We start from the raw sequence: 14,981 nt of genomic DNA, 5'->3' as shown, positions 1-14,981 counted from the left end.
GATGGCCCCGGGGCGCTACATTTGGCTCTGTTCGGAGCGCTGCCTATCCACGAGAAATGGCCCCGGAGCGTTACATTTGGCTCTGCTCGGAGCGCTGGCCTATCCACCAGAGATGGCCCCGGGGCGTGACATTTGGCTCTGTTCGGAGAGCTGGCCTATCCACCAGAGATGGCCCCGGGGCGCTACATTTGGCTCTGCTCGGAGCGCTGCCTATCCACGCCCCGGGACCATCCACGAGAGATGGCCCCGGGGCGTGACATTTGGCTCTGTTCGGAGCGCCGGCCTATCCACGAGAGATGACCCCGGGGCGTGACATTTGGCTCTGTTCGGAGCACCGGCCTATCCACGAGAGATGACCCGGGGCGTGACATTTGGATGAATGTGACGCATGACGCCACTCGCCGCTCCGATCCCTGCTGCCTGCACTGTCATGCCGCTATTTGTTGCAATCCCCTGGCACAGAGGCCGGTGAGTCGTCTTACGAAACAGTACGTGCAAACGCAGTGGACGCGAGGCACCTCACCACTTTCTTTTCACCAAAGTGGCAAAAATTAACGCGGTGGCTGCAGCGAGACCATTAACGACACATTAAAATCCGAGGGAATGCAATGGTTTACTGATTACAAGTTGAGTTTAACTATTCCACAGTTTGGAACGCGTGTATGGTGACTTTAATGTCCACATGGCAAGATATGCATAGAAAGGCGTCCGATTTTACCACGAGCACTTCATAAGATCAGAGTAAAACAAAACATAAAAGAAAGAAGCATAGGACTGACCAAAAACACTAGCACTTCGCAAAGCGCAACGAAAGGCATGGCGAGCTTGATATGGTTGGACACATCTGCCAGCGTCAGATACATCCAGTCGGCATGTTGGAACCGTGGTCAACAGTGGATGTGGATTACTTGCAAGGACTTGGTTCAAACGGGGACAAATCTCTCAAAAATCTTGACGATCGATCCCGGCGATCGAAGAATATTGATAACCGAAATGCGCATTACATCGGAATCACGGAACGGGATGACGGAATCACGGGATTGTGGGACGGCAGCAAGTACACACCCAGCATCGGCTGCGCTCTGCACGTGAAGCAGCTCTGGCTGTCAGTTTCCAGTGCTTGGAAATATTTGTAAAATGTGCAAAACATTGCAAGTTAGTGCTGGTGCTAGCACAGAGCCAGGCATGGCTGGCTGGCTATATAAGCACATTCATAACGACGGTATCAGTACCATATTTGAAGAAAACCTGTCATACCTAATTGCACCCATCTTTAATTCGGGAAACTGCTCATGGCCTAAGACGAACGTGCCGTACTGAATAGAAGCATACTAGTCCCCATGGTCATACAGGGTTTGGAATGCATACAGTAGTGTCGAGAAAGCCAAGTTTATATGATATACGGAACGCTCCTCATGGTCTGCCGGCATTGTAATCCTCTTGAGTACCCAAGACTAGTGTTTGAGCAAACATTCGGATCTTGCCTGCTTTCAATAGGGCATTCGGCAAGGGGGTAGTTCTGTATGTGCTTGGAAATGGCCCTCACGTACGAGTCGCATTTCACAAGGGGCCGCATCATCTGCGAGGTGCATAACGTGCACTGCGCGCTACGATGAAATCATCTAATTTAATCGTGTTTCGTCACGTGCGAAAACAACAGAAAATACTGCAATGAGGATGGCAACCGTCTAGCACAGAAGCTACGCAGACGCAACTGCAGTATTCAGTTAAAACACGATTGCGACCGCATTGCATTTCTCATCAAAAATCGTATGTTTTGCTGTCCCTGGTGCATGACAAGCTGAATTTAGAAAAAAAACTGTGCTCACGAGAGTAAGCGTACTCAACCGCTAAGAAATGGGAATGGGGATCGCAGGAAATACGCACGTAAGGGTTGAATGTACCCACAATGTATTCAACATACTATAAACACACAAAACAATTTAAGCATTCTTCCTAGAAAGCCATTAGCGCCGGAAATTGTCAGAAACTTCCCAAGCAACCAAACAAGGTAAAACTTGATCTAAAGATACCCCGGATGTGCAGCTGTGTTAGTGCACAGTGCAAATCGGCTAGAACGCTGTACGTGACCGTAGCAGAGATACATGGGCTTTAACCCACTTACTTGTGTGGTGCCTCAACGTGCACCACGGTACTTGGAGCAATACTAGTGGGCACTAAACTGTCGGAGAAGCTGAATGCGTTGTTAAGTAACTTCATAACTTTTGTCATCGGTAAGATGCTGCATTATGTGTCTTTGGGAGGTCGATTTCATGACAGCCGCGAGCGCGTTCTTTAGAATTGTGTCACTGATGCAAGAAGATACGCTGATCGTAGCAGGCATAGTTGACGACCCATACATGGCGGACACATCGAATATTGCGTGTTTTGAAGGGTTTGATAAGTGTATGGCCATTGATGTAGCATTCGCGCATGTTCGCAAACACCTGTTCGCAAGCTGAGTCCGACCGAGCCGATCACCTCCACTTTGTCGAATCGACGATCAGCCATTAGGGTTTTGGCAGTTTTAGCCGAACTATTGCAGATGGCGCAACTATGGCCCATTGGTATTTGTCGCATACATAAGGCTAGACATCTGAATAGTTCGCAATGTCTCACATCCATCGATCTAGCCCAGAGTACATTGTATTCTAGACTCGGTCCGGGATAGGTGACAACTTCAGCCTTCTGGTCAATTGCTGGCGTCCGCATGGATCGAACAGGTTTGGGGACCCGCAGGGGGTTATGGTCGACACATTCGCCCACACGGTACAGTCGCTGTTGAGTCTTTATCCGCTCTGACTTCTGGGATACGGGATTTATCCCTTAGAACCGTCCCAAAGCGAACGAATACATGGTTCGCACACATTAGCACGTGACTGTCTGGACGCACCAGCACAAGCGTTTGCCAATATGATCGCCAGTGTCCAACTTCGTCAGAACATGGTTTTACCGGCCGCCGCAACGCCAGGATGCCGAGATCTGGTCCCGGACCCGAAGAGTACGCTCTGGCTTCTCTCATTTTGGGAATTTGGCGTTTTCTAATTTGCGACGAAAGGGTGAAACTTCAACAGTGCTGCGGTGCTGCGGGAATAGCCCATATCGTTACACGTTGTGCATACAATGTCTGGTAATTTACGGCGCGCGCATCTTCTGAAGAATCCGCGGCTTTCGTTGGAGATCGCGCGAGCCTGTGTTTAGTAGTTACTGAGCTACAAAGATCATTGTTCCACACAAAGAATGTGAACAAATAAGAGAAGGAAGCAGTTCTAGAAATAACCAAAGGCAAGCGAGCAGGAAGCGTGACGAGCCGGGCCGGGCCGAGCCACGTCAGTACGGGTCGCTCCTGTAGAATACTTAATCATAGTTCAAGCAAGAATCGCTCTCTATGTAGAATCGTTCTTGAATCGTCCAAGAATCTTGTGAACCCGTTTTTATAAAGTGTACATGGATTTGCCGATGTTAATCTGCCCTGTTTAAGCAAAGTAAATGCTTGCATATCCTTTTTTATAAAAACCATGTGGCAGAGCCATCCGCGTAAGCACATTTGACAAGAAAAGGGTGGCGGCATAGCTCGAAATCTTCTACTTAAACCGAGTTTAGCGCGTTTCAGGTTCGCCATCCCTTGGGTCTCATCAAACGACATCCTGTAAGCTCGATTTGTCTGTTTTGCTGTGCTCGCCTTGATCTTTTAGCTGAGCACATTAAGTTGCATGCATATTAATGCACACCATAAATCTGGTAACGAGGAGGGGGGGGGGCACGTCCCCACAAACCACATGAGCGTACGCCCTTGCACATAGCTGATCGCTAGTGCGGCATGCGCGTCACTGATCATAGCTGATCGGGTGCTAACTACGCTCGGCCCATTAATGGCATTGGCGATTTTTAAGGTTGCGCACTCACTGTGGCGTGACGGATCTGAGAAACCGTGCCGTTAATTTCGCTCACTACTGTAACAGCGGTTAAGTCTTGCTTTCAAAAGCGTGTACTGCAGCCGAACTTTCGTTCCCTGCTCTGTCCTTCAATTCCTCTCACCTTGTCGCTATCGAAGTCCTCTTGCCGGCGATCATCTCACTTTCATCGCGGTCCAGCCTTTGTGGGTAGCATCTCCACGGCTATTTCCTCGTGGAGCGAGTTTCTTCATTCACGACAGGATTCAGCATGAGATCTCGTCGTGCTCCAGTGTTGGTTTCCTCACCCGCTGAGGCGAGGGGCACGGTCCCACTCTCGAGAGGTGCTGAATTCTTCAAAGCAGGATGGGCCAGATTTCCCGGCTTCTCGCCCTCAGACGCTGTTCAAGGCTCTCAAAACACTCTGTCGGTTTCAGCTGACTTCTGGAGCCCTCGTCGATTTTGAAACGTTACGTGTACGATGCTGTGCGAAATCCAGGCTGAATATGAGCCCAAAGACTCAGATAAAAATTGCACGAATGCGGAAGTGAGCATCAACGAAATGAGACTGCATGTACAACGCATCGCATTCATTCACAATTTAGACGTGGTATGTTGATTCCGTTGCAACCGACGGCAGGCACTGAACAAGTGCCGGTAGTAGGTGCTGGACCGATAGCTGGCCAAAACATGCCGTCACCTTCCGGCTCAAAGATTTGCTGGCCTGCAGGCGATACATCAAAAGCTATTGTGCCATTGCGAGCTAACAGAGCAGTTATAGACCATCACGGTAATCACATCACGACCACAGTCAGACACGATCGCGAACAGGCCTCGGACAATGTCGGAACCAGGGGAGGTTCCACCGACCGGCACCGACCGCGGCTGCCGGTCCTGGACCGGTGGGGTCACGTGACTGCGGCTCCCCTGTCGCGGTTCGCCGAGCAGCAAGGTGGCCTGGCGAAGCAGGGCGGTAATTGGTTATTCCTGCGCATAGACGTACATATTTGAAAGTATTTTGAAAGATATTTTCCAACAATATTCTTTAAGAAACGTTGGTACAACCAGGCGGATAACAGCCGTACAATGTTTCTTAATATCTTGGCTGGTTTGGGATAAACCTATTGATTTCGGAGTTACTTGAAAATCAATACAATATCTTGTTTTCTCTCCTTGAGAGAGAAAAAGTGAGAGAGAGAGAGAGAGAGAGAGAGAGAGAGAGAGAGAGAGGATAGAGAGAGAGAGAGAGCAGGAGAGAGAAGAGAGAGAGAGATATAGAGAGAGAGTAGCGAGAGAGAGAGAAGAGAGAGATGGAAAGAAGAGAGAGAGAGATAGAGAGCTAGGAGAGAGCGAGAGAGACATCTATCGAGAGAGATGAGGAGGAAGAGAGCGACGAGAGAGAATACAAAAGACTTTGGAGAGAGTACATCATTATCGTAACATTGAGCATACCATTAACGTTCTAATTTCCGTCCGAATAAAAAAGGTTATTCAGAAGAAGGCTTAGACAACTGGACCACCCAAGGGCTTTATCAATCAAAGTCGCTTGAAAAAATCCGCAGATTTCAAGAGAGACGCACCAGCATGGCTGTATGGTTTTCGAACAGATTTTACCACACGGATATGACATTCATAGAGAGTACTGGTACTCACATTACGTTGTGCCAACAGTAAATATGCCTAAAATGTCAGCACACTCTGCAGTCCAAATGGTGCAAGTCACTTAAATATGTATTCACAAGGTACGACAGGATGTATGCACGTGAGTACGTACACATTTTAGCTACGTCTCGTCCGGAGCCAGGTCGCGGGCGTGCATCTGGTTCCAGAGCACACTTCTGAAAATGAGCAGGGTTTAGAATAGATTCAATATGTGTTTTCCCACGGAACTTTTAGCGCGGGAAATCTCGGTGTAATAAGCGTTCCCCTAATTTCAGTCCTTTCGGGTTGCGCTTTACATCGCAACGTGTCTGGAAGGCAGCTGTAGACACATTGGCTAGGTTGTTGGTAAAACTAAGTCAAGGAAGCGATATAAATATAGAGTAAGGAACTGACACTTTGCGATGACGTACGGTGTTAGGCTTCCTCGTTGCGCTGGATAGCGATGCTGCTTTGCACATGGCTGTAGTACCCATCATTTGAGCATGCTTCCTATATGCTCTAACACATCGCAAATACAGCGAAAAACTGGAGCATTCCGCCTCGGAACCGAGTCGTCACCGGCAGCTGGACACCGGCTGCCGTCGCGTGCCGACACAGGAGATTTCAGCACGGCGTTTACACTCACTGCTCCCTTACCACACACTTAGGACCGCTGGCATCTGTCCTAGTGGGTGACACTTTCTGTGCACATTTTAGCGGACATCTTGGCTTTTTTCGGTATGCGTCGAAGAAAGACGCCCGGACAGATAAAAACATACTGACCAACCGTGTCAAGTCAATTCAGGAGACTGAGGAGGGAGCAAACGTGGTTCGTCTTTCGTTGGGCTGTTCACCTCTTTCCAGATTCTCCTGCTCCTGACTCGAATCATCCTGTCTGCAGAACATCTGCACGAAAGATCACAGAGTCGCAAAACCAATCCGAACCTGGAATCTTCGCTTTTGTTTTTCCATGTCAAGTTCAGTTCATCAACAAATGGGGTTACCGTGCCACGTTGGCCACCTTGATCCTGTGCTACCATTAACACGCAACACATCTCGTGCTATGTTATAGTTATAGCGCTTGGGTTGCAGTGCAGCCCAGTTTGCACCTGCTCGTCTGCTCAAACATCAGGCGCCCCGTGATAAAAGCGGCAGTGGTGCTCACACTAGCGGTTTTTGAAAGAACCTCGCTGTAATGTCATAAAGAGGGCGACGTTCATCAAGAACTCATCTTTGAGAACAGGTTGTTGAAGTTAAAGGTGCGCCTTACGCTCATCTTCCTTTAAACGGCGAATGCAGGTCCAGCAAGCGTTTCATATGCTTGTTATAATTTGTATCCAGTCATATCTTGTCCGTTGCCGACTATACGACACGGTGAGACATTTTTTGTTGAAGAAAAAACAACGAACGGGCAGAGACGTCCGGTTCTTTATTCCAACGGCGTCAAGAATCATGATGTATGTGCCTGCAAAAATTAGGAATTGATATATGTATATATATATATATATATATATATATATATATATATATATATATATATATATATATATGCATGATCATTGCACAAGGTGTCGCAGCCACACTTGTTACTTCCTTAGTTTCAGTTCCGAGCGAGAGCTACTCAACAGCTCATCAGCACTTCGGCAATTAGCTTATCAACAAAATACACACAACGATCCCATGCATCAGTCTATCACAGGCCATCTGGCCACATCTGATACGAAGGCGTGTTACTGATGAGCCGCGATTGTCGGGAGCTTTGATTTCTCCCGGTCTCGCAGCCGGTGGGCTGTAGTGGGGTTTGATACCGCATAGCCATGCATCGTTTCCACCCGTCCGTCCCAGCTGCCGTCGAGCGCTATCCGCCGAGCCAGTGTCTCCAGACGGCGTATCAGGTGCATCTGGGCCGAAGAAAACACTGGCAGATATCGTGACAAGCACGCTGCACGCCCTGCAGGCGCGCTCGGACATCCGACGCCTTTGTGCTTGTTACTGCGTCGTCATAACCGCCCGGCGCCGGGGCGTGAAATCGGCACCAGCCGATCCGTGTCCTGAAGAGAAATGGGCGGACAATGCGCGTCTATCGCTGAGACGCTAGCTTTTTGGGCGTCGAAGAGTTACGACAACCAGAAAACCTACGTACGCGGCAATGCACAGTAAGGGGCTTAAACCCACGTGTAACAGCAAATCTTGCCGAGGGATCCGTCACCATCCTGGCGGCAGATCCATCTCGGACCCGGCTGGGGCCCGACTCGGACCCGGCTCGGACTCCGGCTGGGACACGACTGGGATCCCGACTCGGACCCGGTTCGGACCCGGCTTGGGGCCATCGCTCGGACCCGGTTCGACCCGGCGCGGACCCCCCGCTCGGACCCGGCTGGGACGCGGCCCGCTGCGGCGCCGCGCCCGGTCCCGCCGGCCCATGTGTGTGTGTGTGTGTGTGCGTGGCCGAGACAGGATGAAAGTGAGTCCGGCGGGCGATTATGTCGGGCGCGCGACGGCCACCGGAGCGGAACGGAGCGGACGGCGGGACAAGGCGCGGCGAGCGAACGGCTGCGGGACCGGGATGAGGACCGGGATAGAGAACAGACGGCTGGCCGACCGGGACAGGAAGGAACAGCTGTATAACTGAGATAGTCTGGGAAAATAGGAAAGCCCGTGGGTAAAACTATGACAGCGGTATCCGAAGGCGTTGAAGGGTTTGAACTTGTCCAAAAACTTATCCATTTTTTCCTGTAACGGTAGGAAAATCCAGACCCTGTGATCTGTTGTCACGCTAAATCCATGAAGTATTGCCACCTTTAAGCTTCGTCTTCGACCGCAACGCTATAAACTAAAGCGTGGCGGAAACGGTGTTCGTTATTTGGTAATGCGTCTTCTCGGGCGACCATTTTAGCCAAAACTGCGGCAGAGGCATAACGGCGTGGACAGAACGCGTTCAATGCCAGCAGTATATCAGCTCATCTATGAGGCTGTGTGGAAACTTCACGCATGTCTAACTTTAAAACTTACCTTCGGTGGGTCACAGCCATTCAATAAAAGTACATTTAGTAACGTTCAAACTATGCTGACAGGCAAAAAAAAACATTTGCTTTACTATCGCCTTCGTAATTATCACGTAACCAACGTCTGCTTCACTATATCTTCAGTAATCTGTAGGGTTCATACACATTCTGAGAATCTCGTAAGGCTTCGCTGTGTTTCATTTATGACATTCGAACTCATAGCTGCACCCACAACATCCTATAACGAATCAAGATCCATAATACTGTTCCGTTTCTAACCCGGTTTTGCATTCACCCAGTCGACTACCTGTACTGATATCCGAACCCGCGGCTCTCCGTCACCCTGCATCTAAAAACATCCATCCCCTAGCCTGGCTACACACATGTCCCTATTACGGCTCTATAGCCATCCGTTCCTAACGGTCTGACAACCTACCACGTCTGCCACAACCCCACTGTCACCCGTCTCGCGTCCCAGGCTGTGAGTCCACGTCCTCAACCCGGTCATAGAGCTGTCCATTCTGCTCCCAGTTCCAGCGCCGCTCGTCCGGATTCCCTCCCAAAGCTGCTGGTCCGGACCCGGCCCCAGAGCCGCTGGTCCAGACCCGGCCCCAGGGCCGCTGGTCTGGACCCCGGTACCACAGCCGCCCGTCGCCATCCAAAATCCACGTCCGTTATATCCGCGTGTTCTGTGTTTATCTATGAAGTATGTACTGATGCGGCGTGAGAACAGCCACGCGCTGGATTCCACCAAGGTTCGCAAAAATAATAATTATTATAGACGTCAGCCTCATCTTTATCCTCCAGTCGTTAAGTTGTTCTTTTTTTTGCTTAACTTACCGATTTGTTGAGCCGTCGTTTGAAGTTGTCCTAAAACAACAATGTTACAAACGTGCTATAAGTCCAAATAAATCATTACGTTATTGACACATGCGAGTCACATCATTTGCACCTAATAACACAATGAAACGCTCGTGGTCACCTCCCAGCGTGCCCATCACGGGGAGAACCGAAGCGAAACTGCTCGGGTGAAAACAACAGCAGTTCCTGTGCAAATTTTGCGCGCGTGCGTTCCGACGCGACCTTCACTTTCCTCCGGGAGAAAATGCCGTGCCAGGCGGCGTCAGGTGTCCCGGCTAGATGGGATGCCGGCCCGTATCCATCCACGACAAATGGCACGGGCCGTTTCTCGTCGGCGGGCTCCGCGGGCGACAGGAGTTTCACACGGGTCTTTTAAGCTGTCTTGTAAGGTGAAAATCGACGCGGCCCTATTAATTTGACCGGTGGACTGGCGCTGCTGATGGAGCTGCCAGTGCGGCTGCAATTAGAGACTCATCACGAGTCCGGGCGGTCGCCGCCCAGGCTGTGCGGTCGTTGGGGTAAACGGTCATTACCTGGTGCGTACGCTGCACAATGGGCATTTCAACATGGCGAGATCTAGCGCTGACTGTGTATGAAACGTGTACCAAGGCGTCAGTAAGATTGTACTGCCAGCTTCGGGTCTCCAGCCAGCTCAAGGGAGAAGAGTGGTTTAATGTGGGCGCGCCGCGCAGAAACTCCCACTTAGCGTATTGTCGAAAAAAATCGGCAAGAGGCCAGTTCGGCAGTGCACAAGCCGTATTCCAGCCTTGCGGTCGCCAGGTCTGGACGGTCCAGGGCCGATCCAGCGGTCCTGAGCGGTCCAGGATGGCCTCAGCGGTCCTGAGCGGTCCAGGGCCGATCCAGCGGTCCTGAGCGTTCCGGGATCGACCCAGCGGTCCTGAGCGGTCCAGGGTCGACCCAGCGGTCCTGAGCGGTCCAGGGTCGTCCCGGCGGTCCTGAGCGGTCCAGGGTCGTCCCAGCGGTCCTGAGCGGTCCAGGATGGCCTCAGCGGTCCTGAGCGGTCCAGGGCCGATCCAGCGGTCCTAAGCGGTCCAGGGCCGATCCAGTGGGCCTGAGCGTTCCAGGACCGACCCAGTGGTCCTGAGCGGTCCAGGGCCGACCCAGCGGTCCTGAGCGGTCCAGGGCCGATCGAGTGGTCCTGAGCGGTCCAGGGTCGTCCCAGCGGTCCTGAGAGGTCCAGGGTCGTCCCAGCGGTCCTGAGCGTTCCAGAATCGACCCAGCGGTCCTGAGCAGTCCAGGGTCGACCCAGCGGTCCTGAGCGGTCCAGGGTCGTCCCAGCGGTCCTGAGCGGTCCAGGGTCGTCCCAGCGGTCCTGAGCGGTCCAGGTCCGATCCAGTGGTCCTGAGAGGTCCAGGGCCCATCCAGCGGTCCTGAGCGGTCCAGGGCCGATCCAGCGGTCCTGAGCGGTCCAGGGCCCATCCAGCGGTCCTGAGCGGTCAGGGTCGTCCCAGCAGTCCTGAGCGGTCCAGGGCCCATCCAGCGGTCCTGAGCGGTCCAGGGCCGACCCAGCGGTCCTGAGCGGTACAGGGCCGATCCAGCGGTCCTGAGCGGTCCAGGGACGATCGCAGCAGCACTCTTTGCCACCCAATTAAGGCGTTGAAAGGTCACGAAAACACGCAGGTGACCACAAACACTGTATATATCAGTGTTTGTATCACATATCAGTGAGACGCATCCGGCAGCAGCCCATCCAGGGCGACGTCAGGGCATGGTGACCGTCGCAGTAGGTCACGAGGATCAGCATGAGCCTCTGCACGTCACAGGCGGAGGGCGTCAGACCACGAGACCCGTGGCTTAGAGCTGTCATGTCAAGAAGGTAGCGGAACCAATTCTGCAAAACTCTGTTCGCAGTGTCAAAATGCGTTTTAGTGCGTTTTCGATTCCTTGCTGTCTTTCGCTAGCACGGTTTAAGCCAGGAAGTCACGATAAAGCAGGAAGAAATGGGTACGTCTCGTGCTGCGTATTTATCCGCCGTGCATGTTCGGCACGGCTGGACTCTCAGCTGGCCGCAGTCAGCTGGCGGCCCCGGCCGGTTCGGCGCGGGCCGGTCGCGGACCATGCTCACGACGCTGCTGCAGAACACAGCAGCGGGCAAGACCAACGGCCGGCCACTCGTGCTTACGATGTCATACCTAAAGCCTGTGGGGCCAATCGTCAGTATGGCTTCATCATTCAATGCATCATGATCGATAATCGAGGCCTTCACGGGAAATATATTCTCGGCCAGATCCTCCCACCATCCATGGGTGCGCCAATAACAACCCGCTACTCATTTCTAATTAGTCGCACCCACCCGTTTGCATGTCTTTCAACACTTAACTTCTAACTAAGGGGAAATTTCAGGAACGCTCGCACCCCATGGTGCGAGTGTTCCTGTTCACATCACAAAAGTGGTATGAGATGAGATGATTATGACTGAAAGCACCACAAACCGTGCAGCGTTTTCTGAAACATGTACCCAACAATTGGTAAAATCTTACCCACACCGACAATGCGAATACCCGTACCCGCACTTCCCTAAATTCACAACCCAGCCCAGCTTGTTACCTATGTCATATGGGTGGCCATGGGTTTACTCGACCAGTTAAGTACCACAGTTCATGCGACGCGACGCAGTTTGTGTGACGCGAATATGACTACCACAGCTCATGCCGAAGGTCACCAAAACACCTGGTCACCACAGCTGGTAGGCAGACGATTCCATGCTCCGAGCCAACGGAGCCGACAGCCACCAAACCTTTACGATTCCATGCTCCGAGCCAACGGAGCCGACAAACCCCGAACCTTTACGATTCCATGCTCCGAGCCAACGGAGCCGACAGCCACCAAACCTTCACGATTCCATGCTCCGAGCCAACGGAGCCGACAGCCACCAAACCTTTACGATTCGATGCATGATGGCCGATGACATATTATCTCCAGAACATGATGACCTCGGGTGAGGTCAAAGATCAGTCGGGGACAAACTGAAATCAATTTTGGTAGCTTCGCGCTTTTTGTGACCTGGGACCTGACTCAAGGTCACCATGTTCTGGAAAGGGCAGGTTATCGACCATGTCGCTTTGAATGTTGAAGGTCTGGTGGTGACCAATCCCATAAGGTCGGGAAATGGGACCGTCAGAAGCGTTGTATACTCTTTTGAGACATTGCAATCGTTGCTTTTGCTAAGACACGAGGGTACCAGGCATTTCTTCGAGAATGATTGCTATCATATGTGTATCTAGCCGACATCATTCTAAAGTAGCACCACGCAAGATCGCCACGCTCAGCGACAGGTTCCAGACGTTAGGATCCAGGGCAGAGCCGGGGCCTAAACACACCTATAGCAGGTCACGGGATCCGTCATGATAGGGCCATCACTTCAGGCCAAGGGGGACCATACGGCAGATTGTAGGGACCTGTGTGAGAGGGTGTGACACGAACACACGTTCAGCTTCACCAATTCGACCTTGCATCGCAAAAACCTGACCCGAAAGAAGACACGCGGTCGCTGCCGCAGCCAATGCCATTGTGACTCGACCCCGTTGCCAACCAGACGCGGCTCAATGAACTGAACACGTTCCGGGTCAGCCGGTTGAACTGACCCCTGAGGTCGGCAAGATGTCACGTGCCTCGGGCAGCTCTGCCAATGGGGCTGAGCGAACTGAGGCTACTCGCAGTCCTTCTCCAGTGTCCGTTTGTAATTATTGTCCACACTTAGCGCGTGACCCTGCCCGTGGGCGTTATGACACACACACAAACGTCCCTAAGTCATGGTCGCTCTCCGGCGCAGACACATTAGGCAGCACCCATGTTTGCAACGGATTGTAAGCCTTACACCAATAATTAGATCTGACTAGGGCGTCCCCCGAACCACCATCGGACATCTGTTTTTGTCGGTCGATGGCGCTGGCACGCGATGCGTGGTAAACACTGCAAGCCTACTGATCACAAGCAAGCGCTCAGGCAAGTAAGGGGCTCGGGTCCGTTTCAGCGATGTCGTCAACTTGCGGGGACATTGTCCACCTGGCGACGGCTGTACGGAAGGCTCCATTCAGAGGATGTCGCCCGACACCCAGGATTTTGAGACTTACCGCGAATTCTCAGACCCTGTTACAAAATCGGTTGGTGCACGCCATTTATACTGGTACTGCCGAGCGGTCATGACGCCTTCCGAAACACCCTTGGCAACAAAAACATAGCTCATACGCGGTGCATAATGTTCGTGCCTAGGTCAACACATTCTGTGTCAGCATTCGTGCACGCTTAAGAACCACGTCAACAACACTCTCCACAGCCCCATCTCAGCCCAGCAAGGACCGCTTGGCTGGTCCTGCTAGATAGCTGGATCCAGTCCGACCTGGGGCTCCTAGGGCTCTAGACATGTCTGGTAGGCCTTGCAGAAGGCTCATTTATCACTGCTAATTGCATTCCTCAAGAAGAGAATCTATGAAACAAATTAGGGCGTCTTTGGACATCTAAAGCGGGTCATTCAACTTCCAAGTCCTCACACGAGAGCAAACGCCTTTTCGCTCTCCCTTTCTTGGTCATGCCGTTGACCTGGTTAATGTCCATTAATCGCGTCCGCCGTCTGTTATTCAACAGCACGTCAACAGTCCACAGAATATTGCAATGCGCCACAAAGGGTGGCCTGCGACACACCTGTGATGTTTTCCATGTGCTTTTCGGGTTTAACAGTCCAAGAGTATCGGGGTCCAAGCATCACAAAGTCGTAGTAAGAGATTCGCAACTGAGAATGCCGTCGGATACCACATGGGTAGCCTTCCCTGACCTGCACCGCCACCGAACGTCTGGGCGTTTCCGCTGCAAATAAGGGGCAATGGTCCGCGGCCTTTGGACACGCCGAAAGCCGGCCTCTTTGTCCGCGCATACACAATGCAGCATTCAGCCCCTAGCGCCAGGCCAAAACACAGTCGTACCCCGGGTCGTATAAAACGGGAGCGAGACTGACTGAGAGCAGTGCGGAGCCCGCCGGCAGCGTTTCAGTGGTCTGCTCCACTCCCGACTGAGAGAACGGTCCGGACCTCTCACCCCAGCCATGATCAGGCTGCTCGCCCTAGGTGTATGTGTGGCGGCGGCGATCGCTAAGCCGGAAGGAGTCGCCGAGAGGGTGACGCGAGGTGAGGTTAGGCCGCGCTGCAGGGAATCTCAGGACAGAGTTTTTCAGCCCCATCAGGAAAGAATGGTGCTGAAAAAACGAGGTGCGCGTTTAAGCCTCACGCACTTCAAATGGTGCTTCTTCCTTACATTAAGGGCGGTCTAATTTACTTCCTGCACTTACTGTTACATCGCACCCTGCAATTGTTTCTAAGAAGGCCGCTTAGGTAAAAGCTAAGCTGCGAGAGGTGCCAGCGCATCCCATTGAGTAACCCTGATGATACAGGTGGGCCCCGATAGCAGCGCTATGGAATTACCAGGCAGTTTTTGTTGTTTCCAAGTGGCTTGCTTTCTTTAACAAAAGCGAGTAAGCCCCGATCGCGTTTTCCATACGAACCTTGCTTTCACCACATCACAAAACGGTCCCATTTCCACGTTTTGGTCAGCATGGTGCGGCCTAGCC

The sequence above is a fragment of the Pollicipes pollicipes genome, unplaced genomic scaffold (genome assembly GCF_011947565.3).
Source record: "Pollicipes pollicipes isolate AB1234 unplaced genomic scaffold, Ppol_2.1 Scaffold_7255;HRSCAF=8741_pilon_pilon_pilon, whole genome shotgun sequence".
In the NCBI taxonomy this organism is placed as follows: domain Eukaryota; kingdom Metazoa; phylum Arthropoda; class Thecostraca; order Pollicipedomorpha; family Pollicipedidae; genus Pollicipes; species Pollicipes pollicipes.
The sequence above is the reverse complement of the archived record's forward strand: the minus strand, read 5'-3'. Positions refer to the sequence as shown.